Source organism: Pelophylax lessonae, assembly GCF_965119305.1.
Source record: "Pelophylax lessonae genome assembly, chromosome: 10".
Classification (NCBI taxonomy): Eukaryota; Metazoa; Chordata; class Amphibia; order Anura; family Ranidae; genus Pelophylax; species Pelophylax lessonae.
Genome location: NC_138777.1, coordinates 228696839 through 228714577, shown reverse-complemented (window position 1 = coordinate 228714577; position 17739 = coordinate 228696839). Strand labels below are relative to the sequence as shown.

At 44.1% G+C, this 17739-nt stretch overlaps 1 protein-coding gene across 2 annotated transcripts in view; it reads right to left on the bottom strand.

The window, feature by feature from the left end:
- The window catches only part of PLEKHG4 (pleckstrin homology and RhoGEF domain containing G4), a 182776-nt gene that overhangs the window by 131632 nt on the left and 33405 nt on the right, over positions 1 to 17739 (bottom strand). The gene's annotated exons all lie outside the window — the stretch shown is intronic.

Genomic DNA, 17739 nt, shown 5'->3' with positions numbered 1-17739 from the left:
CTGTATTTTCCTGGTTGAGACGGCCAGCTCCCTGAATGACATCACCAGGGGCTGGCTGTCTTTTCTTGGTTGAGACAGCCAGCCCCCTGAATGAAGTTACCAGGGGCTGGCTGTCTTTTCTTGGTGGAGACAGCCAGCCCCCTGAATGGCGTCATCAGGGGCTGGCTGTCTTTTCTTGGTTGAGACAGCCAGCTTCCCTGAATGACGTCACCAGGGGCTGGCTGTCTTTTCTTGGTTGAGACAGCCAGCTCCCTGAATGACGTCACCAGGGGCTGGCTGGCTTTTCTTGGTTGAGACAGCCAGCCCCCTGAATGGCGTCATCATCAGGGGCTGGCTGTCTTTTCTTGGTTGAGACAGCCAGCTTCCCTGAATGACGTCACCAGGGGCTGGCTGTCTTTTCTTGGTTGAGACAGCCAGCTCCCTGAATGACGTCACCAGGGGCTGGCTGTCTTTTCTTGGTTGAGACAGCCAGCTCCCTGAATGACGTCACCAGGGGCTGGCTGTGTTTTCTTGGTTGAGACAGCCAGCCCCCTGAATAATGTCACCAGGGGCTGGCTGTCTTTTCTTGGTTGAGACAGCCAGCCCCCTGAACAATGTCATCAGGGGCTGGCTGCCTTTTCTTAGTTGAGACGGCCAGCCCCCTGAATGACGTCATCAGGGGCTGTATTTTCTTGATTGAGACGACCAGCCCCCTGAACGACGTCATCAGGGGCTGTCTGTCTTTTCTTGGTTGAGACAGCCAGCCCCCTGAATGACATCACCATGTCCACACCCCTCCAGCCGTTGGTCGAACCTCTATATTGAAGCTCATGCCTCCTGGGATATATGACATGCATAGGAGGCATCGTTCTCGCCTAGAAACGAATGGAGGCAGGGGGTGGGCCAGAACATAAAATTATAGTAGAACTATTGGTAAACGTTTTTTTTTTTGAAAGTCAGGAAGGGTTAAAAACACCGGTCAGTATTTTGTTTGCCATTTGATTTCTTTTTAACTTCCAGTCCCAAAAAAGGAAGTGAAAAGAAATCCCTCAAAACCCCGCTGGAAGATTTCTCCTTTATTCCTGTTATGGCAACCACCCAAAATTTGGAAATTTTCTTTAATCTTCCTCTCTGTGATAACAGTAATACAGGAAAAACAGAGGATGAATCTCACTAATGAAGGTACCGACAGTTATTAAAGCCTGACAGGAGTTCTAACCCCTTTCCACTCTATCCAAAACTTTGCCCTTTATTTATACTTTTATTCATTAATGAATTAAAAAAAAAATAGCATTTTCAGTGTGAAGGGTGAAGGGGGTCAGGAGGATTCCACCAGAAAAAAATAAATTGAAGCGAAAGTGAGCTTTAAATCACTTCCATACCGGGCCAATTCTGGCGCTCCGCTCCTACATGTAAAAACCATCTTTTTTTTGCTTGAAAATTACTCAGAACTCCAAAACATTATATATGTTTATTTTAGCAGAGACCCTAGAGAATCAAATGGCGGTCATTGCAACTTTTTATGGCATATGGTATTTACGCAGCAATTTTTCAAAACGCGTTTTTTTTTTTTTTTTTGGAAAAAAAAAAAAAACAGTTTCATGAATTTAAAAAAATAAAACACTAAAGTTAGCCCAATATACTTGTATAATGTGAAAGATGATGTTACACTGAGCAAAAAGATACCCAACATGTAATGCTCTAAAATTGTCACGCTCTAAAATTGTGCACACCCGTGGAATGGCGCCAAACTTTAGTACTTAAAAATCTCCATAGGCGTTTCTTTAAACATTTTAACAGGTTACCAGTTTAGAGTTACAGAGGAGGGCTAGTGCTAGAATTATTGCTCTCACTCGAATGATCGCGGCGATACCTGACGTGTAGATTGAATGTTGTTTACATATGTGGGCGCAACATACGTATGCGTTCACTTTTGCGTGCAAGCATGTGGGGACGGGGGGCACTTTACATTTTTTTTTTACACTTTCACTTCATTTTTTTTTTTTTTAATCACTTTTATTCCCATTACAAGGAATTTAAACATCCCTTATAGGAATAGTGCATGACAGGTCCTCTTTATGGAGGGATCTGGGGTCAATAAGACCTCAGATCCCTCCCCTACAGGCTGCAAAGCCTGAAATTAAATAAAAAAAAAAAAAAAAACACAACGATTTTGGCTATCCAGCTGAGTACACGGCAGTATTTACAACTGCCAGGCCGGACGTGACGACATAACGTCGTGTTCGGGTGTCCGAGATTCATAGAGACTGCCGGGGACCATCTGGTCCTCAGTATTCTCTATGGTGTACTTTCACCGCCAGCGGATTCCTTCCCCAGCTCGCTGATCGCAGGGGGCAAGCTGGTAGAAGCACCGGAGGGCGGCGAGAGAGGGGGTGAATTACCCTCCCGCCGCCTATAACAACAATCAAGTGGCTGATCAGCTTCTATGATTGCTCTTACAGTGAAGAGAATCTCTGGCTAAAAGAAATGATATCTGAATGATGCCTACAGCTGCACCCATCATTCACATATCGCCACAAGCCCAGGATGTCATGTGACCTCCAGCGGTATTGGAAGTGGTTAAAGCCCAACGTAAAAATATTCCCCTCTGGGTGATCTCTGTACATTGCAGGGATTATAACAAACTTTGTTGCAGATTCCTATCTTCTATTTTTCTGAAGAAATAGCTGATTGTATGTGTCCATGTACAAACTGAATCTAATGGGAGTGTTCTTATATTTATCAATCAACTGCTGCACTTGCAGGGTCCGAATGAGGAAAGCTGCAGACTCTGCATCCCTTTAGATGTGATTTTCCTGGAAATATCTCACCAAAAATGAAATTTTTGTTGCAGCGGATGCCCAAAATCTGACTTGTATCTAAGTGCAGACTTCTGGGAAAATCAGCGAGCCAATCACACACGCAGGAAATGACATTTCTGGGGGGGCGTTCTGTATACTGTGTACAGAGCGCCTCCAGGTGGCCATATTGCATTACAGCACCTCAGGGTTAAAAAGAAAACGGAATTTTAAATGACAATGAATTAAAGTATCACTTGTGTCGCAATTGTATAGGATATATATATATATATAATTTGAGACACATATATATATTAAATGATATACATATAGTTACATAGTTACATAGTTACATAGTTAGTGAGGTTGAAAAAAGACACAAGTCCATCCAGTTCAACCCATGATGCGTGTGTGTTTGCTTTTAACCGTACATTGTGTACCCCTGTATGTTGTGGTCTTTAAGGTGTACATCTAATAGTTTTTTGAAACTATCTATGCTCCCCGCTGATACGACTGCTTGTGGAAGAGAATTCCACATCCTTACCGCTCTTACAGTGAAGAACCCCTTACGCACTTTAAGGTTAAACCGCCTTTCCTCAAGTTTTAGTGAGTGGCCACGTGTCTTATTGTATTCCCTTTCTCTGAATAGTTTGTTCCTTATGCTAGGGTCGCCAGTACAGTATTTGTACATTGATATCATATCCCCCCTCAATCGTCTCTTCTCCAGAGAGAATAGGTTCAGTGCTTGTAGTCTTTCCTCATAGCCGATGTCCTCCATTCCCCTAATTATTTTTGTTGCCCTCCTCTGGACTTTCTCCAGTTCCAGCACATCCTTCCTGCGGACCGGTGCCCAGAACTGGACAGCATACTCCAGATGTGGCCGGACCAGAGTCTTGTAGAGTGGGAGAATAATCTCTTTATTTCTGGAGTGAATCCCCCTTTTTATACATCCCAGTATTCTGTTGGCTTTGCTTGCGGCGGCTTGGCATTGCATGCCACTGCCAAGCCTGTTGTCTACCAGTACCCCCAAGTCCTTTTCCATCCTAGACTCACCCAGAGGTTCACCCCCTAGTGAATAGCTTGCTTTCTGGTTTCTGGCACCCAAGTGCATTACTTTACATTTTTCTACATTAAACCTCATCTGCCATGTGGTTGCCCACCCCGTTATTTTGTTCAGGTCTGCTTGCAAGATTTCCACATCCTGCATAGAAGATATTGGCATGCCTAATTTAGTATCATCTGCAAATACTGAGATTGTACTAGATATCCCCTCCTCTAGATCATTTATGAATAAATTAAACAGGATTGGTCCCAGGACAGAACCCTGGGGGACCCCACTTTCCACACCCGCCCAATCCGAGTACTCCCCATTAATCACCACCCTCTGGACTCTCCCCTGGAGCCAGGTCTCTATCCAGGTACTCACCTTATGATCCATACCTACCTTCCTTAGTTTGTACAGTAAGCGTTTGTGAGGAACGGTGTCAAAGGCCTTTGCGAAGTCCAGATACACCACATCCACAGGCTTACCTTTATCTAGGTGGCAGCTCACTTCATCGTAGAAGGTTAACAGATTGGTTTGGCACGAACGATTTTTCATGAATCCATGCTGATTTCTACTTATAATACCATTTTCATTACTAAAGTCTTGTATGTGGTCCCTTATCATCCCCTCCAAAATTTTGCAGACTACTGATGTTAGGCTGACCGGCCTATAGTTACCCGGGATATATCTCGGCCCCTTTTTAAATATTGGTACCACGTTGGCTTTTTTCCAATCAGCTGGCACCATACCCGTCTGTAAACTATCCTTAAAGATCAAGAATAATGGTCTGGCAATCACCTGGCTGAGCTCATTAAGAACCCTCGGGTGCAAGCCATCCGGTCCCGGGGATTTATTTATGTTAAGTTTCTCTAGTTTAGCTCTAAGTCTATCCTCTGTTAGCCATGGCGGCACTTCCTGAGGTGTATTATTTAGTTCGGCCTTACAAGCGGGTTTCGTGTAGCCCCCCGATTCCTTTGTGAAGACTGAAGAAAAGAAATTATTTAACACTTCCGCCTTTTCTCTGTCCTCAGTGGCCATTTTTCCTTTATCATCTTTTATGGGGCCAATGTGCTCTGGCCTGGCTTTCTTACTGTTTATATACTTAAAGAACTTCTTGGGGTTCTTTTTGCTCTCCTCCGCTATATGTCTCTCGTGTTCTATTTTAGCCGCCCTGATTTCATCTTTACATTTCTTATTACACTCTTTGTAGTGCTTAAATGCTGCCAATGACCCCTCAGTCTTGTATTTTTTGAAGGCCTTTTCTTTAGCTCTAATATACATTTTAATGTTGGAGTTTAGCCACCCAGGGTTTAGTTTTGCTCTTTTAAATTTATTTCCCTGTGGAATGCACTGGCCCACTCCCTTGTTAAGTATGCTCTTGAAGCACTCCCATTTTTCCTCCGTGTTCTTTGTTCCCAGGGTTCTATCCCATTTGATATTTTCTAGCAGCGAGCGCAGTTTAGGGAAATTGGCTCTTGTGAAATTCAGTGTCCTTATATTACCCTTGTGTTTCCTATTACTGTAATTAATACTGAAACCAATTGACCTATGGTCACTGTTCCCTAAGTTGTCCCGTATTTCTATATCCGTGATCAGGTCTGTATTGTTGGTAATCAGTAGGTCAAGTACCGCATTGCTTCTTGTCGGTGCATTCACCATCTGACCCATGAAATTGTCCTGCAAAACATTTAGGAACTGCCGAGCCTTGGCTGAGTGTGCGGTTCCTTCTGCCCAGTCTATATCTGGATAATTAAAGTCCCCCATTATAATGACATTTCCCATCCTTGCTGCCAATCCTATCTGTAACATGAGGTCCGCCTCACCCTCCTCCCTCTGGTTGGGGGGCCTATAGCATACGCCCAATATTACCTTCCCCGCCGTGCCTTCCCTTTGAAGCTCTACCCATAGGGATTCTGCCTCGTCCATAGCTCCATTATTAATATCATCCCTCATATTTACCTGTATACTGTTCTTAATATACAAACATACCCCTCCCCCTTTTTTACTTTCTCTATCTCTGCGATAAAGGGAATACCCCTGAATGGACGCCATCCAGTCATGAGAGCTGTCAAACCAAGTCTCAGTTATCCCCACAAAATCTAAGTCCTCCTCAAATATCAGCAGCTCCAGCTCTCCCATCTTGTTGGCCAATATACCAATATATATATTTGTTATGAGATATATAATTTTTTTTTTTTTTTTTATTAGCTACTTTCTCCCCCAAAAATTTAGAGTTACCCTTTCAGGTTGGAATGCGATCAATGGAATAAAGTGACAGGTGTCAGGCAAGTAGGAAAGAAGTAAATACATTCTATTACACACTACTAAGATGAAATCAGTTCCCTCATATGCACAGCCGTCCTGATCACACAGATTTGCAAACAAAGGCTTTTAAAAAAAGAAGCACAAATTTAATAATAAGATTCTTTACATTAAGCAGACGGCGCTCACATGCCGTATATTCATAGTAATTCCCTTTAAAAGCTTAAAAGCCGGTATTCTAAGACAATTATAAAAGAAAACTGTCAGCAAGCTTTGAAGAACGCTCTGGTAAAGAGCAGACGGTGTAGTAGAACGCCGCAGTCCGGAGGTAAAGGACAGAGCGCACGCTGTCAGTCGGCGCAGCTGCGCTCCCGTCGCACACAAGGCAAAAACAAACAATGTAATCTCATTACAGCTCCTCCCGTTTACATAAAAATTAAAGGAATGGGAAGGAGGAGGCGAGACGGTTTTGTGGGACTAAATCCATTTTAATTACTGTCACTGAAAATCACAATGAATTGGAAGGATAGGATAATGTGATACAGATGGGCAATGATGGGTATACGGTGCAAAAAAGGAGAGTGTGTGTATACATTTCTCTTTCTCTCTATCGCTCTCTTTCACTCCCTGTCCCATCTCCATGGATCCCTGTCCCATCTCCATGTCCATCGCTCCATGTCCCATCTCCATCGCTCCCTGTCCCATCTCCATGTCCATCGCTCCCTGTCCCATGTCCCATCTCCATGTCCATCGCTCCCTGTCCCGTCTCCATCGCTCCCTGTCCCATCTCCATGTCCATCGCTCCCTGTCCCATGTCCCATCTCCATGTCCATCGCTCCCTGTCCCATCTCCATGTCCATCGCTCCCTGTCCCATCTCCATGTCCATCGCTCCATGTCCCATCTCCATGTCCATCGCTCCCTGTCCCATGTCCCATCTCCATGTCCATCGCTCCCTGTCCCATCTCCATGTCCATCGCTCCATGTCCCATCTCCATGTCCATCGCTCCATGTCCCATCTCCATGTCCATCGCTCCCTGTCCCATGTCCCATCTCCATGTCCATCGCTCCCTGTCCCATCTCCATCGCTCCATGTCCCATAATCGCTCCCTGTCCCATCACCATCGCCCCCTGTCCCATCACCATCGCCCCCTGTCCCATCACCATCGCCCCCTGTCCCATCACCATCGCCCCCTGTCCCATCACCATCGCTCCCTGTCCCATCACCATCGCTCCCTGTCCCATCACCATCGCTCCCATCACCATCGCTCCCATCACCATCGCTCCCATCACCATCGCTCCCTGTCCCATCACCATCGCTCCCTGTCCCATCACCATCGCTCCCTGTCCCATCACCATCGCTCCCTGTCCCATCACCATCGCCCCCTGTCCCATCACCCCCTGTCCCATCGCCCCCTGTCCCATCGCCATCGCCCCCTGTCCCATCGCCATCGCTCCCTATCCCATCACTCCCTGTCCCAATCTCCATCGCTCTCTGTCCAATCTCCATCGCTCCCTGACAAACAAACAAAATCAGAAAACAAAGACTGCACACAATCAGAAACAATAAAAATAAAAAAAAAAAAAAAAAAAAAAAAAAAAAAGGCCTTTGTCATACGAGGATTTTCGTACAAACTTTTGTTCATCGGTTCCGATTTGCTGTGAAACAACGAGGAAAATTGGACGATCGTTCCCCAATTTTCTTATAGGGTGTACCCCAACTAAGACTGGGATGCCATTACAGTTCATGTGTGTGTAAAGGCCGGCGTCCCAATACTTTTGGTAATATAGTGTATAAAACGCACACATTTTTTTTATTTCGATGCATTTCTTTGTACAATTACAGCATCATGGTCACTTCAAACCATGCTTGTTAACCAGTTCCAGACCGCCCCTCCAGAGCGCCTGGGATCCTTCTATATAGGATCACAAGTCTCTATGATCATTTCAAAAGCCACCCCCCCCCCCCACACAGTTAGTAATCACTCCCCTAGGCTTACATTTAACCCCTTAATCACCCACTGGGTTAACCCCTTCCCTGCCAATGTAATTAGTACAGTAACAGTGCATATTTCTAGCACTGATCACTGTAGTAATGTCATTGGTCCCCCCAAAAGTGTCAAAAATGTCAGTCAGGGGTCCGATCTGTGCACCGCAATGTCGCAGTCCTGCTAAAAATCGCAGATCGCCGCCATTACTAGTAAAAAAAAGAAAAGAAAATTTATAAAAATGACATAAATCTTTCCCCTAGTTTGTAGAGGTGATAACTTTTGCGCAAACCAATCAAAATACGCTTATTGGGATTTTTTTGACCAAAAATATGTAGCAGAAAACAAATTGGCCTAAAATGATAAAAAAAAAAAAAAAATCGATTTTTACATTTTCTTGTGGGGAATGTTAGACAGCAGAATGTGAAAACTATTATTTATTTTTTTTTTTTTCAGAACTGTCGCTCTTTTTTTTGTTTATAGCACAAAAAATATAAATTGCACAGGTGATCAAATACCACCAAAAGAAAGCTCTATGTGTGGGGAAAAAAGGACGTCAATTTTATTTGGGTACAGCGTCGCACAATTGCGCAATTTTCCGCTAAAATAACAGTGCCGAATCGCAAAGAAAAATGGCCTGGTCATTAAGGGGGAAAATCCTTTCGGTCCAGAACTGGTTAAGCTGTGTTTGCATTAAAAATAAATAAATAAAAATAAATAAATTTAAAAAAAAATGAAAATAAATAAAAATAAAATGAAAACAAAAGAAAAAAAAAAGGAAAATAAATAAAAATAAACAAATTAAAATAAATAAATAAAAATAAATTAATTAAAATAAATAAATGAAAATAAAATGAAAAAAAAAAAGGAAAATAAATAAAAATAAATTAAAATAAATAAAAAGGTACAAATTCCTGAACAGAAGTGAGATATCTGCCAGTCGGTCTGTGTGAGAACGGGTGTGCCTCAAGGACAGCTCACCCTCCGGAAGCGGACAGCACTGGGTTAAGCAGACAGGACTGAGGAATAACCCACACGCCCTGCGTCACTGCTAACAAAAGACCCCATTTAACGGCCACAATAAAAAGGCCAATGTGACACAGACCGACTTCCTTTATAAAAAAAAAAAAAAAAAAAGATTTGGCTATCTCCACGCTGGCTGTCAACCACGGTAACAATTAAAATGGGCTTCCTTCAGTGCTATGCTGATGCACTTCCCCCTTTTAAATGGAAACAGTCCTTATCATTGCTGTAATTACAAAGATTTTGCATGGTTCACACCGGGAGCGCAGAGTGTGCGAGCCACAGGAGGGGCTGAAAAACCTGACACCCTTTCATTGGATAAAAAAAAAAAAAAAAGCCACCGTACAAAAAAAATGGTTAATACTTTGGTTTCTGTTATTTGGAGGGTGTCCTTTTCTAAAAAAATTCAAGTGTTACTAAACCCACAACAGTAATATCAGTCTATATAAAAGCAAGCTTGTTATTGTCAAATGTGGAACCTAAGGGGTTAATCCATTGCACTGTGTAAAAAGGCTATTTGATCCTGTCTTCTCTGATCCTCCCCTTCTTCCTCTGTCCCCAATCCATCTCCTGATAGAAAAGAGCCTTGGGGACTCTGCACATGCTCAGTTTGGTGTGTTTTGCTAGTGAGTTATTTTGCTTTTTCTTGGGAGGGTGCATGTGATTAGCACAGGGCCAATCAGCACTGTCCAGACAGAGGGTCAGTGGTTCTGGAGCCTCATAGGACAGTCAAGAGGAGAATGAAAACTCCTCCAATAAGCTTTAACCAGACACTGATAGAAGTCACAAGACTGCTATATACTGCTGATGAAAAAGGGTATTTAGCAGTTTATATTTAGTAACATAATTGTATTTCCATGTTCTGTGTACTGTGGGAGACCGGATATAGTGACTGCAGGCTCCTGGGGAGATCAGATATAGTGACTGCAGGCTCCTGGGGAGAGCAGATATAGTGACTGCAGGCTCCTGGGGAGAGCAGATATAGTGACTGCAGGTTCCTGGGGAGAGCAGATATAGTGACTGCAGGCTCCTGGGGAGAGCAGATATAGTGACTGCAGACTCCTGGGGAGATCAGATATAGTGACTGCAGGCTCCTGGGGAGATCAGATATAGTGACTGCAGGCTCCTGGGGAGAGCAGATATAGTGACTGCAGGCTCCTGGGGAGAGCAGATATGGTGACTGCAGGTTCCTGGGGAGAGCAGATATAGTGACTGCAGGCTCCTGGGGAGAGCGGATATAGTGACTGCAGGCTCCTGGGGAGATCAGATATAGTGACTGCAGGCTCCTGGGGAGAGCAGATATAGTGACTGCAGGCTCCTGGGGAGAGCAGATATAGTGACTGCAGGCTCCTGGGGAGAGCAGATATAGTGACTGCAGGCTCCTGGGGAGAGCAGATATAGTGACTGCAGGCTCCTGGGGAGAGCAGATATAGTGAATGCAGGCTCCTGGGGAGAGCAGATATAGTGAATGCAGGCTCCTGGGGAGAGCAGATATAGTGAATGCAGGCTCCTGGGGAGAGCAGATATAGTGACTGCAGGCTCCTGGGGAGAGCAGATATAGTGACTGCAGGCTCCTGGGGAGAGCAGATATAGTGACTGCAGGCTCCTGGGGAGAGCAGATATAGTGACTGCAGGCTCCTGGGGAGAGCAGATATAGTGACTGCAGGCTCCTGGGGAGAGCAGATATAGTGACTGCAGGCTCCTGGGGAGAGCAGATATAGTGACTGCAGAGTCCTGGGGAGATCAGATATAGAGAATGCAGGCTCCTGGGGAGAGCAGATATAGTGAATGCAGAGTCCTGGGGAGAGCAGATATAGTGAATGCAGAGTCCTGGGGAGAGCAGACAAAATGACTGCAGGCTCCTGTCACAAATGAAAAATTAAGAATAAAAAAAAAGCGCACCAAAGTACATCGCCTGATCTCCGCCAGCCGCACAGGAATGAATGGGATGTATCCTTGCAGTAAAAGGCGTGCTCTTTTATTGCAGGAAAACATTCAGGTGTGAATTGGTCCTCGAAGTGGAATATGCCGGAAGGGACAATATTGGATCCGGTTTCACAATGGTAACAGGGAGGCTTTACTTTGCCTTGAGCTAATAAAAAACATCAGTTGGTGCTCAATAGAATGTGGCCGTTCCCGAGTTTTGTGTGTGCAATCGCTAATCGCAAAAGACTTTCTCCGCTACAAAAAAAAATAAAATCTGCAAAAAAACACACAGATATAAAGACAAAGCCCCCCAGATAACAGGCTTGCACATCAGGTTTTTATTTTTTTTTTTGATCAGCCAGGCGACCGATTGGGGAAGAAAATGAATGGTTTCCCTCGTTCAAGGTGGATGGTGGAATCCTCCCCGCTGTGTCCTTGCATTCTCCGCCGTCAGAACACAATGATCAGCACTGCAGAGCAGACTGAAGCAATATTTTCCAACAAGCTCATTCGAGAGAGATAGAACCGGAGAAGCCATAGATGGATCAAAAATTCGACTGGTCCTTGCTGGACCGGTCCAATTTCAATCAGTCTAATGTCAGCTCAAGCTTTATTCCTATTGGCACTAGGCTGCATTCACACCTGAGTGTCATGTTTTTTTAGAGTTTTTCAGGTGTTTTTTTAGGTGTTTGTGTACAGCTGTACTTGAAGTGTTTTTGAGCTTTGGTGTTTTTTTTTTTTTTGACCAATAGAGAAAAATACCCCATGTGACTGCTCTGGGGGGCCCGAGGGACCAACTGCAAAGCGCAAGGGCTGAGTGCTCCTTCTGTACCCTATGTGACTTCTCTGGGAGGGGGCATGAGTGATCAATCACCAAGCACTAGGGCTGAGAACTCCTTTACCCCATGTGACTGCTCTTGGGGGAGCCTGACTGACCAGTCAACCAAGGCTGAGTGCTCCTTCTATACCCCAATCCGACTGCTCTGGGGGGCCTGAGGGACCAATCACCAAGGCTGAGTGCTCCCTCTATACCCCATGTGACTGCTCTGGGGGGCCTGAGGGACCAATCACCAAGGCTGAGTGCTCCCTCTATACCCCATGTGACTGCTCTGAGGGGCCTGAGCGACCAATCACTAAGGCTGAGTGTTCCCTCTATACCCCATGTGACTGCTCGGGGGGGGGGGGGGGAGCCTGAGTGACCAGTCAACCAAGGCTGAGTGCTCCTTCTATACCCCATGTGACTGCTCTGAGGGGCCTGAGCGACCAATCACTAAGGCTGAGTGTTCCCTCTATACCCCATGTGACTGCTCGGGGGGGGGGGGGGGAGCCTGAGTGACCAGTCAACCAAGGCTGAGTGCTCCCTCAATACCCCATGTGACTGCTCTGAGGGGCCTGAGGGACCAGTTGCCAAGCGCAAGGGCTAAGTGCTCCTTCTATACCCTATCTATACCCTATACCATATCTATGTGACTGCACTGGGGGGGCTGAGTCATCAGTCACCAAGCACCAGGGCTGAGTGCTCCTTCTGTACTCCATTTGAATGCTCTGGGGGGGCCTGATTGATCAGTCATTAAGAACGCCTTCTATACCCTATGTGACAACTCTAGGGGGGCATGAGTGACCAGTCCCCAAGCACCAGGGCTGAGAATTCCTATACCCCATGTGACAGCTCGGGGGGGGAATGGCCTGAGTGACCAGTCACCAAGCACCAGGGCTGAGTGCTCCTTCAATACCCCATGTGACTGCTCTGGGGGGTCTGAGTGCTCCTTCTATACCCCAATGTGACTGCTCTGGGGATCCTGAGGGACCAATCGCCAAGCACAAGGGCTGAGTTCTCCTTCTGTACCCCATGTGACTGCTATGGGGGGCCTGAGGGACCAAGCACCAGGGCTGAGAACTCCTATACCCCATGAGACAGCTCGGGGGGTGGCCTGAACGACCAGTCACCAAGCACCAGGGCTGAGAACTCCTTCTATGCCCCATGTGACTGCTCTTGGGGGGGGCCGAGTGATCAGTCACCAAGCACCAGGCCTAAGAACTCCTATACCCTCCCATGTGACTGGTCTTGGTTGGGGCCTGAGTGATCAGTCACCAAGCACTAGGGTGGACAGCTCCTTCTATACCCAATGTGACTGCTCTTGGGGGGCCTGGGTGATCAGTCAACAAGCACCAGGGCTGGGTGCTCCCTTTTACCCCATGTGACTGCTCTTAGGGGGGGCCGAGTGATCAGTCACCAAGCACCAGGCCTAAGAACTCCTATACCCCCCCATGTGACTGGTCTTGGGGGGGGGGGGCTGAGTGATCAGTCACCAAGCACCAGGCCCAAGAACTCCTTTAACCCCCCCCATGTGACTGGTCTTGGGGGGGGCTGAGTGATCAGTCACCAAGCACCAGGCCTAAGAACTCCTTTAACCCCCCCCCCCCCATGTGACTGGTCTTGGGGGGGGGGGGGCTGAGTGATCAGTCACCAAGCACCAGGCCTAAGAACTCCTTTACCCCCCCCATGTGACTGGTCTTGGAGGGGGCCTGAGTGATCAGTCACCAAGCACCAGGCCCAAGAACTCCTTTAACACCCCCCATGTGACTGGTCTTGGGGGGGGGCTGAGTGATCAGTCACCAAGCACCAGGCCTAAGAACTCCTTTACGCCCCTAGGTGACTGGTCTTGGGGGGGGGGCTGAGTGATCAGTCACCAAGCCCCAGGGCTGAGAGCTCCTTCTATGCCCCATGTGACTGGTCTTGGAGGGGGCCTGAGTGATCAGTCACCAAGCACCAGGCCTAAGAACTCCTATACCCCATGTTACAGAGTTGTGGCCTCCATTGGCAAAGTACAGGTTCACTTCATAGAAGAGCCCAGAGGGCACTCCTAGTGATTGCATGAAGTCCCTGGCATACACACAGTCCTCAACAGCTCTCCGCCAGGGGATGTCGCTTCGCCATCTGTTTCCACCAATCCGCACAGACGGATCCTCCTCACCCGGGTGAGCGTGAAATGAAACATGGTAAGAAAATGAGACACATTTCAAACTGATTCCCCTTCATATCCGACCCGGCTACCCAGTCCTCACCCCCCCCCAGCGTAACAAGTCACTTTGTGCCAAGTCTGCAAAGCTCCGGGTTTTCCCCGCGACAGACAGAAGCGTGAAAGTGACAGACGCCGAGGATTCGCTTTGTCATCAGCAGCTGTTTTGCATCTTCTCAGACAGCAACAATGGTAATTAAAAATAAAAAGATGGAGTCCGCCTGTGACAGCATGACCAGCACTTTATCCAAAGCGGCGGACATTTCATTGGATCAGCAAGTGAGACGCGCATCAAGTCATAAATCCGACGCACTGCCATAGACAAGTTTTGGTTTTATTCTCCAATTTATAAATCAGTGCCTGAATCTGCAAATTGTAGTAAAGTAGAACCAAAAAGGGAAAAACTTATTTTTTCAATCTGGATAGAATTTGGGAGAGTTATGCAGGCCATACATGGGTGGAATTCTCAACAATTTTGTGCGTTTTGTCATCCGATGGAGCCACCATTGATCTGATGGAAATTTTTGTGGCCGGGAATCATCTTTTCTGTGCTTGTGCATTTCTTTTTAGCTTATATTACTATAATGAATAATAAGCTAAAAAGAAATGCACAAAAAAAAAGAAAAAACCTTGCGGTGATCAAATACCACCAATAGAAAGCTCTATTTGTGGGGAAAAAAATGACATAAATTTGGTTTAGGTACAGCATTGCATGACCGCGCAATTGTCATTCAAAATGCAACAGCGCTAAAAGCTGAAAATTGGTCTGGGAAGGAAGGGGGTTTAAGTGCCCGGTATTGAGGTAGTTAAAGCGGAGTTCCAGCCATTTCACTCACCTGTCCAACGGTCCAGCGATGCGGCCACCCGAAGCCTCGATCCTCTCCCTCTGCATCACTGCTGTGGGCACCCGGCTGTGACAGTTTGCGGCTTCACAGCCGGGTACCCACTGCGCATGCGCGAGTCGCGCTGCGCATCTTGATTGGCCGGCAATCTTCTGGGACACGTCAAAGATTGCAGGGAGGGAGGGAGGGGGAGAGGAGAACTTCCGTTCAGGGCGCCGCGGCGCTCCGAGCGGAAGTGGGAGCGGGTACCTGTCAAAACTAGGTACCCGCTCCCCCCCCCCCAAACAAATGACATGCCAAATGTGGCATGTCAGGGGGGTAGAATACCTAAAGCGGAAGTTCCACTTTTGGGTGGAACTCCGCTTTAAGGGGGCAAATCCTTCCAGTCCAGAAATGGTTAACATCCCTGCAATGTACAGAGATCACCCAGAGGGGAATGTTATTTTTTTTCCCCAAAATAGTGGAGTTACTCTTTAAAGTCTATATGAGATTTTAGCGATTAAGCTCAGATCAACTTTAATATTCCAAAGTCTGTAACAGATACATCAAGCTTCTAGCCGTATGCATGCAAAGCAGATCGCATTTTACGCATCCTGGCCCTTTAAAATGCAAACCTGGCGGCGGTTTAAGCGCCAGTCAAGTCACGACAGCAGACGTACGTAGCTCCAGGTGCTAAAAAAACGGCCATAAACGAGGAATCTGTCGCCTCCTCACCCATCTGCCCTAAAACCGGTGCGGCTTTGTGACCGAAATTCCAGCGACAGGCCCGGACAAGAATTCAATTAATTAGCGGTAATTAAACGTTCCTGTCCTGAAGGGCTTGCCATCTAATCATGACAAATACAAAGGGCCCGGCACTTGTAAAAATTAAGATTTTTCTCCAGGGAAGCAATCCGAGGAACGTGTGAACGGCGTGGAGAGATTCTCAGGTCATTCCGTACTCCGTGCCCACTGAGCAGATTTCTGCTGAAACGCTCCATTGTCTGCGGCCCAGGCTCCATTGTCCGCGGCCCAGGCTGACATTTCATTTTCCGCTTCGGACGGAGAACTACGTCGGAATCCCGGTTTTCCCATGGGCACCCGAGAACTGCAAAATTATGTCAAAAATGTTTCCTGTGGGCTCACCCCGTCTCCAGCGAAATGATTCTCAGAAGGCCGGCCAACTCATAATCAAGTTCACTTCCTAAAGTTTTATGAGCTGCAGGACAAATATTGAAAGTTTTTTTTTTCTTTAAACTTTTCCCCGTTAATCAGTAATTATTATTATTATTATTATTATTATTATTATTATTATTAGACAGGATTACCCATATGGAAGAAAAATATATTTTCCAATATATTTAGGGAAAAAAATTTAGAAATGTATTGAATATGGCCAAAATTGTAGCACTTCAAATATATTTCAAATATATTTGGGAAAAATAAATTAAAAATGTTTTTTTTTAAATATATTTTTCTTCCATGTGGGCCCATATGGAAGAAAAATATATTTTCCAATATATTTAGGGAAAAAAAAATTTAGAAATGTATTGAATATGGCCAAAATTGTAGCACTTCAAATATATTTCCAATATATTTGGGAAAAATAAATTAAAAATGTTTTTTTTTTTTTTTAATATATTTTTCTTCCCATATGGAAGAAAAATATATTTTCCAATATATTTAGGGAAAAAAAATTTAGAAATATATTGAATATGGCCAAAATTGTAGCACTTCAAATATATTTCCAATATATTTGGGAAAAATAAATGAAAAATGTTTTTTTTTTTTAAATATATTTTTCTTCCCATATGGAAGAAAAATATATTTTCCAATATATTTAGGGAAAAAAAAATTAGAAATATATTGAATATGGCCAAAATTGTAGCACCTCAAATATATTTCCAATATATTTGGGAAAAAAAATTAAAAATGTTTTTTTTTTTTAAATATATTTTTCTTCCCATATGGAAGAAAAATATATTTTCCAATATATTTAGGGGGAAAAAAAATTAGAAATATATTGAATATGGCCAAAATTGTAGCACTTCAAATATATTTCCAATATATTTTTTTTTTAAAATATATTTTTCTTCCCATATGGAAGAAAAATATATTTTCCAATATATTTAGGGAAAAAGAAAAAAAATTAGAAATATATTGAATATGGAAGAAAAATATATTTTCCAATATATTTAGGGAAAAAAAATTTAGAAATATATTGAATGTGGCCAAAATTGTAGCACTTCAAATATATTTCTAATATATTTGGGAAAAATAAATTAAAAATGTTTTTTTTTAAATATATTTTTCTTCCATGTGGGCCCATATGGAAGAAAAATATATTTTCCAATATATTTAGGGAAAAAAAAATTTAGAAATGTATTGAATATGGCCAAAATTGTAGCACTTCAAATATATTTCCAATATATTTGGGAAAAATAAATTAAAAATGTTTTTTTTTTTTTTTTAATATATTTTTCTTCCCATATGGAAGAAAAATATATTTTCCAATATATTTAGGGAAAAAAAATTTAGAAATATATTGAATATGGCCAAAATTGTAGCACTTCAAATATATTTCCAATATATTTGGGAAAAATAAATGAAAAATGTTTTTTTTTTTTAAATATATTTTTCTTCCCATATGGAAGAAAAATATATTTTCCAATATATTTAGGGAAAAAAAAATTAGAAATATATTGAATATGGCCAAAATTGTAGCACCTCAAATATATTTCCAATATATTTGGGAAAAAAAATTAAAAATGTTTTTTTTTTTTAAATATATTTTTCTTCCCATATGGAAGAAAAATATATTTTCCAATATATTTAGGGGGAAAAAAAATTAGAAATATATTGAATATGGCCAAAATTGT